The 15047-nt window shown below is 40.9% G+C and overlaps 1 protein-coding gene across 2 annotated transcripts in view; it reads left to right on the forward strand.

The window, feature by feature from the left end:
- The first annotated feature begins 9101 nt into the window (after positions 1-9101).
- Positions 9102-15047, forward strand: part of ITPRID1 (ITPR interacting domain containing 1) — a 130824-nt gene continuing 124878 nt past the window's right edge. For both annotated transcript variants that reach the window (XM_057304279.1, XM_057304278.1), the window contains exons 1-2: positions 9102-9194; positions 12236-12385. The gene's annotated coding sequence lies outside the window, so the exon portion shown is untranslated. The remainder of the gene's footprint in view (positions 9195-12235; positions 12386-15047) is intronic.

Raw genomic sequence — 15047 nt, forward strand, 5'->3', positions numbered from 1 at the left:
TTTTTAAGCTTTTTAAAGTATTAATTCCAATAGAGGTAACATATAGTGTTAAATTAGTTTCAGGTCAGCCATACAGGGATTCAACAATTCTAGATTTTAAATACCGTGAGGGAAAGTCTACGTTTCCCGAAGTGGATCTGTCAGAAACTTTCTACCCCTGGGAGACTGAGTTTTATCGTTTCTCAATGTTTTGAGATGCCCTTTATCATCCGGGAAGTTAGCAAATTCGAGGCTCGTAAGTCAGTATTCTTCACAGATTCTGTGAGGTTCCTAGGAGAGGATAGATACATATATATATATATATATATATATATATATGTATCTATCCTCTCTTCCCAGATACACGAGCACACACACACACACGCACGCACACGCACACACACGCACGCACACGCACACACTCACACACACGCACTCCCGAGCACATTCTTGTGGATGTTCAGAGCAGTTTCCGTTGCCGCTTTTATGACCAAATAAAAGGAATACCACTTTCCTCGATGTTCTATAAATAAAAGGCCTTTTCTTGGGCTCTGGGTCAATTTCGAGTTCTTCAAAACCATCTGGAGCATGATTTCCTTTCTTCTTAACAATTTCTTTGTGCTATTTTTCTTTAAGCTCAACTGTAGTAGGGGGGAAAAAACCTCTAGAAACCAAGCCAAAAATCGGTGTGAATCCTGACAGCAGGCTCCAAATGCCAAATGGGAGAGAAAGCAAGGGAAACGCTGACTTTTTCCAAAGCCATATAACAATCCATCCACATAACAATGCATCGATCTCAATGCATGTGAACTTCCAGAGGCTGGCCTGGGCCAGCAGGAGCCGTTTGTCTTGGTGGCTGTGCGTTGTTATATGCCCATCTATCCATCTACTTCTACTGCTCTGAATCTGGTGACCTTTAGGATTCGCTGCAAAATCCAGATGTTCAATCTGGCTTGGAAACCCCCAGAGGACTAACTATGGGGGCATCGCAGAGGTGCATGTAGATATTTTAAGCTGCAAATGATAAGTTAATGAGCAAAGTGGCTTGTGGAAGTCTTGGAAGCAATGATCTACTGCCGGAAATTGGATTTTTCTGTGGTTTACTCCACTTTTAAGAATAAATTCTGTTAGCCCTAGATTTATGCGAAATCGCTCATAAAGGCTGCATTGTAACTATGATGGTGTGCCCACTTTAGAACCATTTATACGAAATTCTCAACTTCAAAACACATTAGGTATGCACTAGTTATTCGCATATCAAAATAATCTTATTAATACATTTTTCTTATCAAATGATTCTAATAAATATCCAGCTTCTCCAGTTTCTTTAAAATAGATTATTTGTGGCTATTTTTTACATATTTAGGAGAAAGAAATGTTTTGAGTAAGGTGGGGAATGCATACTCTCTGGAACAGAGTTATCAACTTGTAAGCTTTAATTATGTGGCTGTCATTGTGAGACTTGATTGTCCTGGTCACTTCTGATCTTGGGGGTAGTTTTCAGAGTTCTGAAGCTTCAAGTAACTCTAGGATTGAAACAAAGATGCTGGTTGGCAGTTAGTTAAGTGTGACAGACTCTGTGAGCTGTTCCTGAAGTTAGTAAGCTGGTCCTTGAGAAATGCCCCTGGATTCTCCTGATCATTTGCCTGCTAAGGGACAGATGAGGGGTAAAGAAGCCTGAACTTGGAGCCAGAAACCTGCATTGGGGATTAGGTTCTAGGTTTGACCATCCATGTCACCCTTTGGCAAGTCATTTATCTCTCAAAGTTCCAGGTTCCCAGTTTGTAAAATGGGAATAATACCTCTACCCAAATTTTCTGTGTTGTCATGGGACTTAAATGAGATTACACATGTGAACATGCTTCTAATCTATTTTAAAAATCACACGAAGTTTAGTATCACCCTCTTCATTTTGTCCGTAACATAATGATGTTCTCTCTGCCTGGAATGATCTGTCCCTGGATCTTCACAAGGTAGATGGGTTTAGATTCCAGCAAGAAGCAGATTTCACCCCAAGTCTGTTAATGCAAAGACTATAATGAAGGAAAAGATGTGTGGGTAGGCTTAAGGGAACAACCAGGAAAGCCAAGAAACCCAGGGAGGAGCAGAAGCAAGAAGTCATTGCTGCCTCCAAGGCCAGGGGACTGAGGCTAGGGTGGGACGCTCCCTGTTAAGGAGCTGAAGCTACAGAGGGCCACGGCATGGGGCTGCAGTTGTGGAGCTCCACCGTCTCCCCCAGGGTGCAAAGACTCAAGCGCTAAGGAAGGAAAGAACAAAAGACACAATGCTCTGACTCTCCCTCCTCCTGTCCCCTCGTGTCTCCATTGGCCAAATCCCATTGCAAAAAAGTTGGGAAGGGAGTCAGTCAGATAGGGAAGAGCAAGGCGTGGATGGGGATAAGTGGAGAATCACCAGCTCACTGGCTAATTCCTTCTTGTCATTCAGTTCTCATCTCTTCACAATGCCTTTTCCTACCACCCTATCTAAAGGACCTATTGCCAATCCCTTTCAACTCCATCATCTTTTGTATTTTTTCATAATACCTCTATGACTCGAAATCATTTTACCATTCATTTCTTGGTTATTTATTGTTTGCCTCTCCATCCTAGAAGGTCCATTCCATGAGGTGAGGTTCTTGTTGGTTTTGTTCACTGCTCTAACTCTAGAGCCTGGAACATTATAAATGTTTCTTATATCAACATCACTGAAAAGAACATCAATGAATAATGATGGTAGAGTAATGGAGGAAGATGATCTGTTAATCAGAAATGCCACCAAATGAACACATGAGCTGTGACTATATTGGCAGAAATCATCTTTGCTCCTAACCCTGGGCTAAATCACCAGATTTTCCTATTAGAGAACCCAGACTGTCCACTCCTGCCAGGGGTTGAGGGATATTCATGAATGACTTACCTCAATGACTAGTTGTTCCTTCATTGTTCTTTGCACACTCCAACAGGAATGGCTTTTTCATGGCCAAGTGTCAGGAAGAACCAAGATTACTGATTTTCTATTTGCATCTAGAAGTGGAGACTCTGCCATTCCCTCTACACATTCCTTATCATTCTGGAAAAAGTGTAGCTCATGTTGCACAGAAGCTTCTGCTCCCAAAGAACTGGATGCATCTTGGCAATGACAGCAATGCTTGTATACATATACTTGTATAAAGTGCTTAGCCATCATGCTTTAATCCTGACACTACCTATGGGAGAAGTGTTATTTTCTCATTTCTTAAATAAGAAAATTGAGTCTTAAAGAGGTTAGATAAGTTGCCCTGTAGGCAAAATGGAGCTTGGTCTCAAACCCAGTTCCCTTGGGAGTTGGTTTCTATGTCAATATCACTGAAAAGAACATAGAAGAATCATAGAACATTGCATCAAAAACTGGGGATGTACTGTATGGTGACTAATATAACAAAATAAGAATTATAAAAAAACACAAAACTCTACCAGCAAAACCTGTCAACTGATGAGGACAATCATGAATGGGAGATCTGGAAGAGTCTTATCTAGCAATTGGCATGAATTCATTCAGCATCTGTCAGTTGATCAGAGAGCTTGGCCAAGTAACAAAGAATGGATTTTAGACTCAGACTTAAGACCTTACCTTGGAACACATTTGCTTTTTGATTTTAGCTAAGTCACTTCTCTTTGAGTCATAGTTTTCTCTTCTCTAAATGGGTTATCAACACATGTCTTCCAGAGTCATTTGAGAATTAACTTGGCCCAAGTCACAGCATTAGCAAAGGGCAAAACCAGAATTTGAACCCAGTCACTGAAGCTAATAATAGCATTGAAATAATAGCATTGAAAATGAGACTGGACATTCCCCAGTCCTCCCAACATCTCATTTGCCCTCTCAGTCAACCCTGTGATTTGTCCACCCACTGTCAGAAAAGTGAGGCGAAGGCAGGGAAGGAAAAGCAATTTGATGTAATGAGTCCTTGACCTCCAAGTGGGCGTTGAGTCTGAGCACAGGGAAAGCAAAAGGTAGGAGCAGAGGCAGAGCATTCACCCACATTCATCCTGGTAGAAAATTTATCTCAAATAGTCCAGGACTTGAACCTGTCTTCTCCAAATAAAAAAGGAAGAATTTTCCAAGATCCTTAACATGTGTATCCCATCCCCTCTACCTTTGCTTTTCAGTGCCTTCGCTGAGGGGAAAATAGAAATCCTGTGGCTCCTTTTGATGCAGGTCATGGGGACCCAGATGAAGCTAAGGACAGGCAGCTCTCGTCCTCCTACTCCTGCTGGACAACAGTAAACAGCCCACCATCCCCCAGGGATGTGGACCTCACTGCTGACTCGAGCATAAACTGCCAAGGCTGCGCCCCGTGATGACAATAGGAAGGGAGTCCTTGCAGCTCAGGAGGGCAAGTGGGCTTTGCAGTTAATCAAGCAGCCAAGTAGACATCGTAGTTTATCATGCCAGATGTTGTGGCATCAGCTCTATTCAAAACAAAAGTAGGGCAGAGGTCACTCGTGGTACCAAGCAAAATGTATGGCAGGTAAAGAGGAAGGTTTTAGCTATGAGTTACTGTTTAAAAAAGACAGGGGAAAATGTGCTGGCTATGATATTAACATGGGTCAAGGTTATTTGAAATGTGTGTGGAAGTTATTTTTGTAAAGCAAAATTGGCAGTGTTGGATATCCGCATTCACCCCAAGAGAGGTGATTCGACCATTACAGCTTCCAAAAATGGAATCATCAGTTTCGGAAAATGGAGAGATCTTCGTTGTCATTCACATGTCCAGCAGAGCCTGGATGACCTTTAGGGAAATAGGTGGAGTGGATGTGATCACTAGATGGAAGAACATGGATTAGAGTGGCTTCCAAGGCTTGGATGACCTCATATTACTTAAACAATGCCTGGACTTCTCGGTGAACATGTGCCTGTAAGGAGAGCAAGAACTGTTCCTCCAGTGCCTGGCCCTGAGTAATTGCTCACTTAATGGGTGTCTAATAATGTACAATATGTACATCTTCTTTAAATTAACTCTCTATAATGCATTAGGTTTTGCACTAAGATATCATTCAGTCCTATCCCAACCAGTGAGCTGTAGAGCAGGGATTCAAAACCTGCCCCCCTAATGTAGGCCCTTACACGCAGTATCTCTCCTTTGGGGCCTTGTTGGTTAGGAGATGTTAATCTGAGAAGCTGACTCACACAGTAGTACTAAGTGCCTTCATGGCTTCCCAAGAGGCTCTGTGTTTTACATGGTCCTCAATGCTCTGGTATAAATACCCGATATATGAAGTGTTTGGGCACTTTGGCAACCTCATGGAGGTTTGGAGGGCCATGGGAGATTTTCTCAGTGACCAGCCACTTGTTGGAGATCTGTGCCTTTTGGGTAGGGTGAACCAAGTTCATTATCACTTTTGAAAATGTTTTATGAGAAGTGAATCTTCAGGGGAAAGGAGACAGGCCTTCTGCTAGGCACTTGAGTGGACTTACCATTTAATCCTCACAATGACCTAGTGAAACACATTATTATTTAAGCTCTTGTGGAAAAGGAAACTAAAGCTCAGAGTGGTTTACCAACGTGACAGAGACCACATAGGGATGAGCAGAATCTGGTTTTAAATATAAGCCTTCAGGACTGCAAAGCCCCCAAATCTGGAAGCTTTGGGGGAAAGTAGGGAAGATGTTTAGTTCATGCTTCTAAAATTTGCTCTGGGTAAACACTCTGACCCCTGTGAAATATTCATGGTTCAATAAGGTGGGACATACCTCTTACTTTATCCTGGTTTTAGAGATTCTCAGTGCACATCAGCCCAGGAAAAATCCTCAGAATTCCTGCTACAAGGACTGTTCATGCTTAGTCAACACTCTACAAATGTATTCGACCACCAAGCCTTTCCCCATGAGTTTTCACTGTTGTTGTTGCTGTGCAAGGACTGGTCTTGGTTTCCATGTTATATGGATGAACATTCCACATACCTTGGACTATAATTTGTGAAACGCTGATTTAATCTGCTGTCATGAGAGAAACAAGGCCAGGGCAGAAACAGCCAATGATTAAAATGCTTTGTGTGTACGCACAAGTATATCTGTGTGTGTGTGTGTGTGTGTGTGTGTGTGTGTGTGTGTGTGTGTGGTGTGTGTGTGTGTGCCTAACAGAAACAGAGAGACAGAGTCTGAGAGTCTAAGTGCTACCACCATGTTTAATTAAGAACAAGAAGTAGGTGAATACAGATAAACAAATACTGTCACTTCACTTGCTTTCCCTACTGGACTCAAAGACTGCCCCAACTTTTCTTCTTACCCTTTATTATATGAATATTGTAAACGGGAATATAACGGGAAATCATTTTGTTAGGGATTGGCATGTGTTGCTGGAAGTGCTGGGAATTGGGATGGGGGAGGAGGAAGGTAGAAACATGAATCCATTTCCTGGTATGGGAAGATGAGGCTAACGACTGGGATATGACAGAATATACCAGCTTCTCTTAGGAAAGCTGGCAAGGCGATTAGTACCCAATTTCTCTGAGGCATTGCATATATGCCCCTGACCTATAGCCAGGGGTAGGGACAGAGGGTAATAGGAAAATTTTAGGATCTCCTCCAGTAGAATTGCAGATTTTGGAGAGTCTGCTGGGACATAAATTCTTCTACCACAGTTTGGTATCGCAGATAGATGGACCAGATGGTATTTAAGGTTTCTAACAGATTAATGCCCAATGACTCAATGATTTTAACCATCTTTCCTAAAGGGTTACTAAAAATTGATCATTACGGAATTGTTCAGACTGTTGCTTGGTAAGTAGCTCCCAATATAGTCTCTCCCACCTTCTTACTAAAATACTCATGAAGAGGCAGAATAAGAGAAAATCCAAAGCATTAGAAACTGAGATTTATAGACAACTTATTATCAAGATTTGGAATGCCTTGTTACTAAATAAAACACAAATGGAATTATTTCAGGGAAAAAAAGACCAGTTTGTGTCATGACCTGGTTTAATGTAATGAAACAGTGTGATTAAAGAAATAATAGATGGTACCTTCCTTCCATATCATCTCCTGCAGGTTTAAGAACTAGGACCTGTACTCACAAGACCAGCAGTGTGTATGCTCCCCAATCCTTCATTTTCCACTTTTTAAACTCTAAGGCAGAGACTAAATATCTTAGAACTCAAGTAGGTGATGCAGAGGGCAGGGCTTGGGCAAAGTGCATTCTGGAAAGTTCCATTCTATGAAGGAAATAGTGAAGGGGGCACCTGGGTGATTCAGTCAATTGAGCACCTGACTCTTGATTTCAGCTCAGGTCTTGATCTCAGAGTCATGAGATCGAGCCCTGTGTTGGGATCCATGCTGAGTGTGGAGGTGCTTAAGATTCTCTCTCTCTGCCCCTCTCCCCTCTCTCTCTCTCAAAAAAAATTTAAAAATTTAAAAAAATATATATCTTATAAAGAAATTAGTGAAGCCCAAGGCTGAAGAAGGAAACTTACAAAGCACGGCAAGCTTAGCATGATCAATTTTCACATATTGTTTGGGCTCGTAGCATGAGAGAACAAGGCAGGAGAATAGCAGAAAGGTTATCCACTAGCTAAAAGCTTCTTGGAAGAAACTGAAAGATCTGGAAGATGAGCTCATTGACCTGCCTTTGCACTTTAGGTTGGAGAAGGGAAATCAATGAGTGGAAACACCCTGCGTGAAAATAAATGTGGGGAATGACTAGATCTCACCTTTCTAGAAGGATGGACAATAGCAGTGAGAGAGCAATGTGGGGACTATGAAAGCAAATAACAGCCAGTGACACATTTAGCATATCATTGGAGAAAATAAGGAAAGGAAGATTTTTCTACAAATCATCCATTCATGATCTGAAAGAAAATTTTGGGAAGCAATTAGGTTATATTCAGCATGGAACAAAAAAGACATAGTCTACATGAAACATGAATAGAGAGCCATCAAGGGAGAACAGACTGAGGTTAAAAGGTTGGAGCATGGGATTAAAATAGACTTAAATGCGGTAATATAGAATTTTATCTTCAAAGATGGTAGCAGCATTAAATTTTACATTGGAGAAGAGTAGAACTGATGTGTAAAAAAAATTAGCAGTGATATGAATGACAAATTTGTAATTTTTTTCCAGAATGCAAAGGCAATATGAAAAAAAAAAAGGAGGGAAAAAAAAGAGACTATAAACACTAAAGACAAATATAGATGGCCAACTTGTAAATTATTATTATTTCTGAATGAAACCCTGGAAAAAGTAGAAAAGACATAAAATTCTAATAAAAGAGCATTTTCTTCATATTCTACATGAAGTCAAAGAAATGACACACACATCTAGGCATTTGGATAAAGACAAACGACTAGGATAAAGATAAAAATCAATTATGATCCAAATAAGAGACACCGGTTTTCCGCAAGAAAACAAACATTAATTTAGCGCAGTTTCTCATTTGTAAACTTAAATGCCAGTAGACAATAAAGCAGTGCTTTTTTCTCTGTCAATGAACAGTTTTTAGACCCAAGAATTTTAGATTCAGTCAATAATGAGAAGGCAATAGAAATATATCTTCTGATAAACAGAAGCTCACAAAATATACTAATGACACATGTACCCTACTTGATAGAATTATTTGCTGACCCATTCCAATTAAACAAGAAGGTAAACAAAATTAGGAGCTTAGGAGCTGGAGCTCAAGAATGAAGAAGTCATAACATAAAAGGAGTGAATCTGGATACAGCCTGTCCTATTTAATAATTCTTCATCAGAGCAAGTGCACAATGTGATACACACACACACACACACACACACACACACACACACATATATATATGAAGTTATAAGCAAGATTATAGGTGATGTGAATAATATAACTAATACAGATAATTTTAAATATATATTTCCGACTTGCATCCTTACAAACTGAGAGTGAGATCCCCATGCCCATAAAACAAGTACACAAGTCAATTACATGTAAATTCATATACAAAGTATCGAAAATTCCAACAAAGCCATACTGTAGACCTCAACGTTCTGACCTTTGCCTGATGCAATGATACTAGAATTTAATAACAAAAGGTTAATGTGTGAAGGAACCAGTAAATGAAAAGCAAATTTTCCAAATAAACCAGGTTGAGTTTTCCAATTTTGTTTTTCAGCTCAAGTGCTAAGTGTTGAAAGACATTGAAGATGACCTCTCTGGTCTCAGAGATGGATAGGTGTTGGAGAGGATGTCACATTGCCGGCTTAAGGAAAGGTCAGTTGTGAAATTTACAGAAGACTGGGTTTGTTTGTTTGTTTTTTCTTAATAGCTCCTATTACCAAGCGCGCCTCACCCTTCAGCTCAACTTGCTTTTGTAAGAGATGTAAAATATTTTATAAACCTGAGAGAAATTTGACTTCCAAAGAGCAAAAGCGTCCTATAGAGAATGAAAGAAACAGCAAACATTTGCCCAATTGCCACCCATCTTATAAACATTCCTTTCCCACCCCCAAAGGGTGAGGCTTGACTGGTAAGGGAAATATGTGTCACCTCCCCTTGGCCTGCCATCCAAGAACTTACCTGAACCATTTATTGTTCTCTACTTAAGCTGGAAACCCAGTCTGTCCAGGACCGTCAGATCTTCCCAGAAGTTCAGGCCCTGACTTCTGGCACTTCCCCAAGTCTTATGTGGTAGAGACGCCTGCAGTATGGGTCCCAGGGCTGTGGGACCTGACATGCCATAGAGAGCCCCTTGGTTGTGCTTGGGCAGGGTGGTTTGGGGTGACTTTGCTTCCTTTCAGCTCTGTTGTCCATCAGCTTTCCACTGTGGTCTTGATGTGGTGCCCCATAGCTCACAAGCCTCAAGGGAGTTAATTCCACAAGAGTTTTTCAAAGCACAAGAATGGTTTGATTCTTAATCAGCTCTTGACCACAGTGCTGATACATCCTGGCCATTGAAAGTTCTAGAGATATTGCTTTGTTGAACCATAATGTTTAGTGGTTTGTAGAGTGAAAAAAATATATATCGTAAGTTGGCCTTGAATTGCAGTGCAGTTCCTGTTGGGCCCTTTGCTAGGACTTGGGTGTTGGACATCCTAAAGCAGAAAGTGAAAACTGCAATTTTTGCCATTGACTGGCTCTAATTGCTCATATTTTAAATATATTTATCTCCTAACACAGACTGAGGAATACACTAGACATTTAGTAAATGTTTACTGAAAATATTGGAGCCTAAGAGGAAGGAAGGAGTGGTGACCATACTTACTAAATTCTTCCAGAATCTTCTTCATTTTAAACATTCTGCCTCATTATGCAAAGAGGTACAGTTTTGTCTTGAGTATCAAGTGAAGAAGTATGGTCCCTTTGGTGTGGGTTTCAGGTCGCTGAAGGAAGAGAAGTTTGGACATGCTGTCAACCTGTGTGCACTGCACACATAAAACACCTCTAGCAAAATGACATCATGGAGGCCTCTCAGCTTTGAAATCAGAAAGGCTTGGGTTTGCACCCCAGCTTCACTAGGTATTACCTCCATGACCCCCCCAAAATTGTTATAATCGTGGTGGGGAGAACTGATGTTCACAAGACCACCACCGTGGAAGAGGTACGGGCAGTGGGGAGGGAGAGATACCGTGGGATCATATTTCCTGGGACTGAAAGTCAGCAAGCCCTTGTTCCCCTATATTGCACACATTGTCTTTCTAGTCAGCTCCAGGCCTCCAGCTCTGCTTCTATGAGAAGGGCTTGACTTCCTGAAACAACGGGAGGGGAGAACGGAAATCGGTAACATCTCGATGCATTTTGCTGGCAAATATTTACTGCTACTCCTGCTCTTTCGACAAACCTGGAGGATATTCGCAGAGTGGCCTGTGGTTGTGCAGTTGTAAAGACATAGTTTGCTCAACGTCACTACTCTGTGCAAAGGTTGAGGTTCATTCCAGTTTGATGGGACCAGGGAAGGAGAGAAGGAAAGGTTGTGCATATGGGAAAAACTTTCAAGGGTAAATACTATGAAAATGAAAGCCCCGGGGATAGCCTCTTTATTTAAATGGGCTAACAAATTTTTCTTTTTCTGGAGGAAATATAATGCATTCTGTCATCAGGCAGGGCTGCTCCCTACCTCCCCAAGATGGAATAACAGCATCATAGCTGAATTCCACCTGTGCCATTCTCTCACCACAATGTTTGGCCAGTGGCCTAAAATTCTTGGCTGCAGATGAGGGAAATTAGACTGTGAGTAACTGGTGTGATTAACTCACCTCTAAACTCAGGGTAAACGAAACTCCCTTTGGCAGGGGGGAAGAGGTAGGGGTTGTCATAGTTATAGCATGTGTTTTCAGCCCTGAAGAAGAAATCTGCAAATGAACTTGAGCCCAGCAATCAGGGATTCATCAGTAATTAAAAAGTACCAGATTCAACTATGCAGTTTGAGCATGTTCAGGATTTAGAGATACCCTCCGCTGGTCCATAGCGCACCATGGGTCTCTGTTCCGCAGTAAAATCCTCTAATGCAGGTGCCAACCTATCAATACAAAGCGTTTGGACTGTTTTCAAAGCAAGTGAATTATCTATTGATTCTTTTGCACCTCAAAACCACCCTCGGAGTCAGGCAGGCATGACATTATTATCCCCATTTGGCAGATAAGGAACCTGAGGATCAAAAAAGTTAGACAACTTGCCAAAGCCACAGAGCTAGAAAGTGGCTGGTCCAGTTCTTAAAACCAGAACCATTCAACACAATCCAAATTTATGGAGTCCCTACTATGTTCCAGATCTCTTGTCTCTTTCGTGTCTCTGCCTTCTTGCTCTTTCCACCAAACACAATGTGGTATTGTCAGGTCCAACATCAGTGTCCCTTTGGGTGGCCATCAGGCTCTCTGGTCACAGTCTTGGCCCTGCTTTTCTTCAAGACAGATGCTCATGCCTGTCGGTTGCATCTCTGCTGAATCTAGTAAGAGATATTGGCAAACTCAAAAGATATTAGAAACCCTTTCCTCTCTGAGGCTCCGTGGACCCTCTCTGTTCCAAGTGGGTGCATGCCCCTTCAGCTGTGCACATTGAAATACTTGGTAGTTCGGGTCATGGGCCACAGAGCAAGGCCTCTGTGGAATACATTTTGGATTTTTTCATCCAGAATGGAGTCTCAAATGTTGATGAGAATATTTATTATTATGCAAAATTAAAGGTTATTATTAATTATGACAATAATAATAGTCATAAAATAAAACTAGTGGTGGATACCATTTACTGGTGACACATTGTTTTCCAGGTGCTTTTATAGAATTAATTCACTTAATCCTCATAAAATCACTACACAGGATGAAAACTAACATGGCCTGTGACCCCCATTCTGAGACTGAGCCCTGGAACTACTCCAGAGGATAAAGAAAGACAAAGACAGCCCCAGCCAACCTACATGAAACACGAGGCATTCCTGGACAACAGAAGAACCATGGATGAGTGACCAGGTAGGGAAGAGGATTTCACACATGCTTTTTTTTCCCCTTCCTTTACCCTGGGCAGACTACTGCCCACCCCGCTACCTCTGAAAGACAAAACCAGCAACTAGCCCAGTGAGGCGAGGGGACACCTGGTCAGGGTAGGGCTGGAGGCAGGCCACAGGGCCAATAGAAACAGATACATGACAACTGGGCCAATCAGTAATTGAGCTTTTCCTCCTTAATCACAACCTTCCCTGAACCAAGGTGTTGGTTAAATGATGACAAGTGAATGAGAGAGCGTTGTAAAGGAGCAGAGTCAGCACACAGGTACGATGGTAGCTCGGGTGACTCATCTGACCTTGGGGCATTCCTTCATCCCCACCATTTAGACTCTTACGGACATAAGGAAGAATCCAGGCTTTTGCTCTTTCCCATAGGTTCATATCACCAGTCGAAATGTCCTCTACATCCAGAGGACTATGAGCTCAGAGGGAAAAACATAAAGGTAGCTAAAGAGCAAGCAACATTAAAAGGAAGACAGCAGGGGCGCCTCGGTGGCTCAGTCAGTTAAGCATCCAGCTCTTGGTTTCGGCTCAGGTCATGATCTCATGGGTCATGAGATCGAGCCCCTTGTTGAGCTCTGTGCTCAGTGGGGAGTCTGCCCAAAGATTCTCTCTCTCTGCTCCTCCCTTCACTCTTTCTCTCTCTCTAAAACAAACAAACAAACAAATAAATAAAGAAACAAACCTTTTTTTAAAAAAATGCATGTCTGTTCACCTAGCATTCCATTTCAACAAAATAAAAAACCCTTACAAAAAAAAAAAAAGAAAAGAAAAGAAAACAGCAACTTGAGCAGTGTACACTGAATACAGGAATATTAATAGACCACAGAAAAAATTTAAATGTCTCCCTATCTGACAAGACACCGCCTTAAAATCATCAATGTTAACATCACCAGTAATGGAACAAATTGACTTCATTTGACTCTTGACACAGTGCACTGAGAGGAACACAGAACACAGAATCACTTCAGCAGTATTTTTGCAAAACTGCATAACCTAAATCTAATCATGGGGAAACATTAGACAACCCAAGCTGAGGGACATCCTGCAAGTTAATGCTTCAAATTGTTGCTCCCACTATATTTAAAATACTTAGAGATGTTCCAGATGAAAACAGAATAAAGAGATATAATAACTAAATACAACTCATTATCTAAAATTTTCTTTTGTTTTAAAGGACATTTTGGGAGCAACTAGTGAGTTCTCAATAAGGTCTGTAGATTAGATAACAGTACTTTGTCAATGTTAATTTCCTGATTTTGATCACTGTATGGTAACACGTAAGAGATTGTTCTTGTTTTTAGACATTTAACACTGAAGTCTTTAGGGATAAGGAGGTATCGTGTCCATAATTTACTCTCAGATGATTTAGACTTATATATTTATAAATCTACCTGTATCTGTAGATTGATAGCTAAATAAAGATATCTAAACTCAGAGAGAAAGAGAGAGAGAGAACAACAAATGTGGTAAAATGTTAAGAATAAGGAATTTGGGGGGGCTCCTGGTAGCTCAGTCAGTTGGGCAACCAACTCTTGGTTTCAGCTCCAGTCATGATCTCAGGTTCATGTGAGATCAAGCACTACTTCAGGCTCCCCGCTCAGTGGGGAATCTACTTGAGAATTCTCTCCCTTTGCCCCTCCCCCTGCACTCTGTCTCTCTTTCTCTTTGTCTCTCTCTCTCTCTCTCTCTCAAATAAATAAATAAATCTTTTTAAAAAAAGAATAAGGAATTGGGGTAAATGGCCAGTATATACATTCTTTGTATTATTTTTATAAGTTTTCTTTAAACTGAAATTATGGGGCGCCTGGGTGGCACAGCGGTTAAGCGTCTGCCTTCAGCTCAGGGCGTGATCCCGGTGTTATGGGATCGAGCCCCACATTGGGCTCTTCCGCTATGAGCCTGCTTCTTCCTCTCCCACTCCCCCTGCTTGTGTTCCCTCTCTCGCTGGCTGTCTCTATCTCTGTCGAATAAATAAAATAAAATCTTTAAAAAAAATTATTTAAAAAAAATAAACTGAAATTATGTTAAAGGTTTAAAAATATGATTTTCACACACATTTCGTATCCCTTTCCTTGCTTTGTATTTCTTTTCTGTGCTTATAACACCTGGCATATGTTTATTTGATTATTTGTTTGTCTCCCTCTAGTATAATATAAGTTCAGTAAGAAATGTTTTGTCCCAGCCATATTTCCAGCCTGGAAAATAGTACCTAGCACATAAGTGCCAATATAACAAATGAATGTACCATAGCTATTCAATGAATATTCTCAAAGGAGGATAGAGAAGGATGTTGGGAAAATAAAGCTAGAACAAGTATTCATAAAGAAGAATGTTAGGAGGTAATGGGTATAAACTATGTTACAATTGTGGTAAAATTTAAGAACATGAAAGAAAAGAGAAAGTTCTGAAAGCTTCTGAGCAGAAAAAGATCACCTACAGAAGAAGAATGATCTAAGAGATAGCAGATTTCTCGATCACAGCATTAGTTGCAAGTATACAGTGGAATGTAATTTCAAAAGATTTAAGGAGGAGAACATTCAATGTAGAATTTTATATCCAGTTAAATTCTCACTTAACCTTGAACATTAAAAAAGATATTCTCAGCCCCACATTGGGCTCCCTGC

Source organism: Ursus arctos, unplaced genomic scaffold, assembly GCF_023065955.2.
Source record: "Ursus arctos isolate Adak ecotype North America unplaced genomic scaffold, UrsArc2.0 scaffold_3, whole genome shotgun sequence".
Classification (NCBI taxonomy): Eukaryota; Metazoa; Chordata; class Mammalia; order Carnivora; family Ursidae; genus Ursus; species Ursus arctos.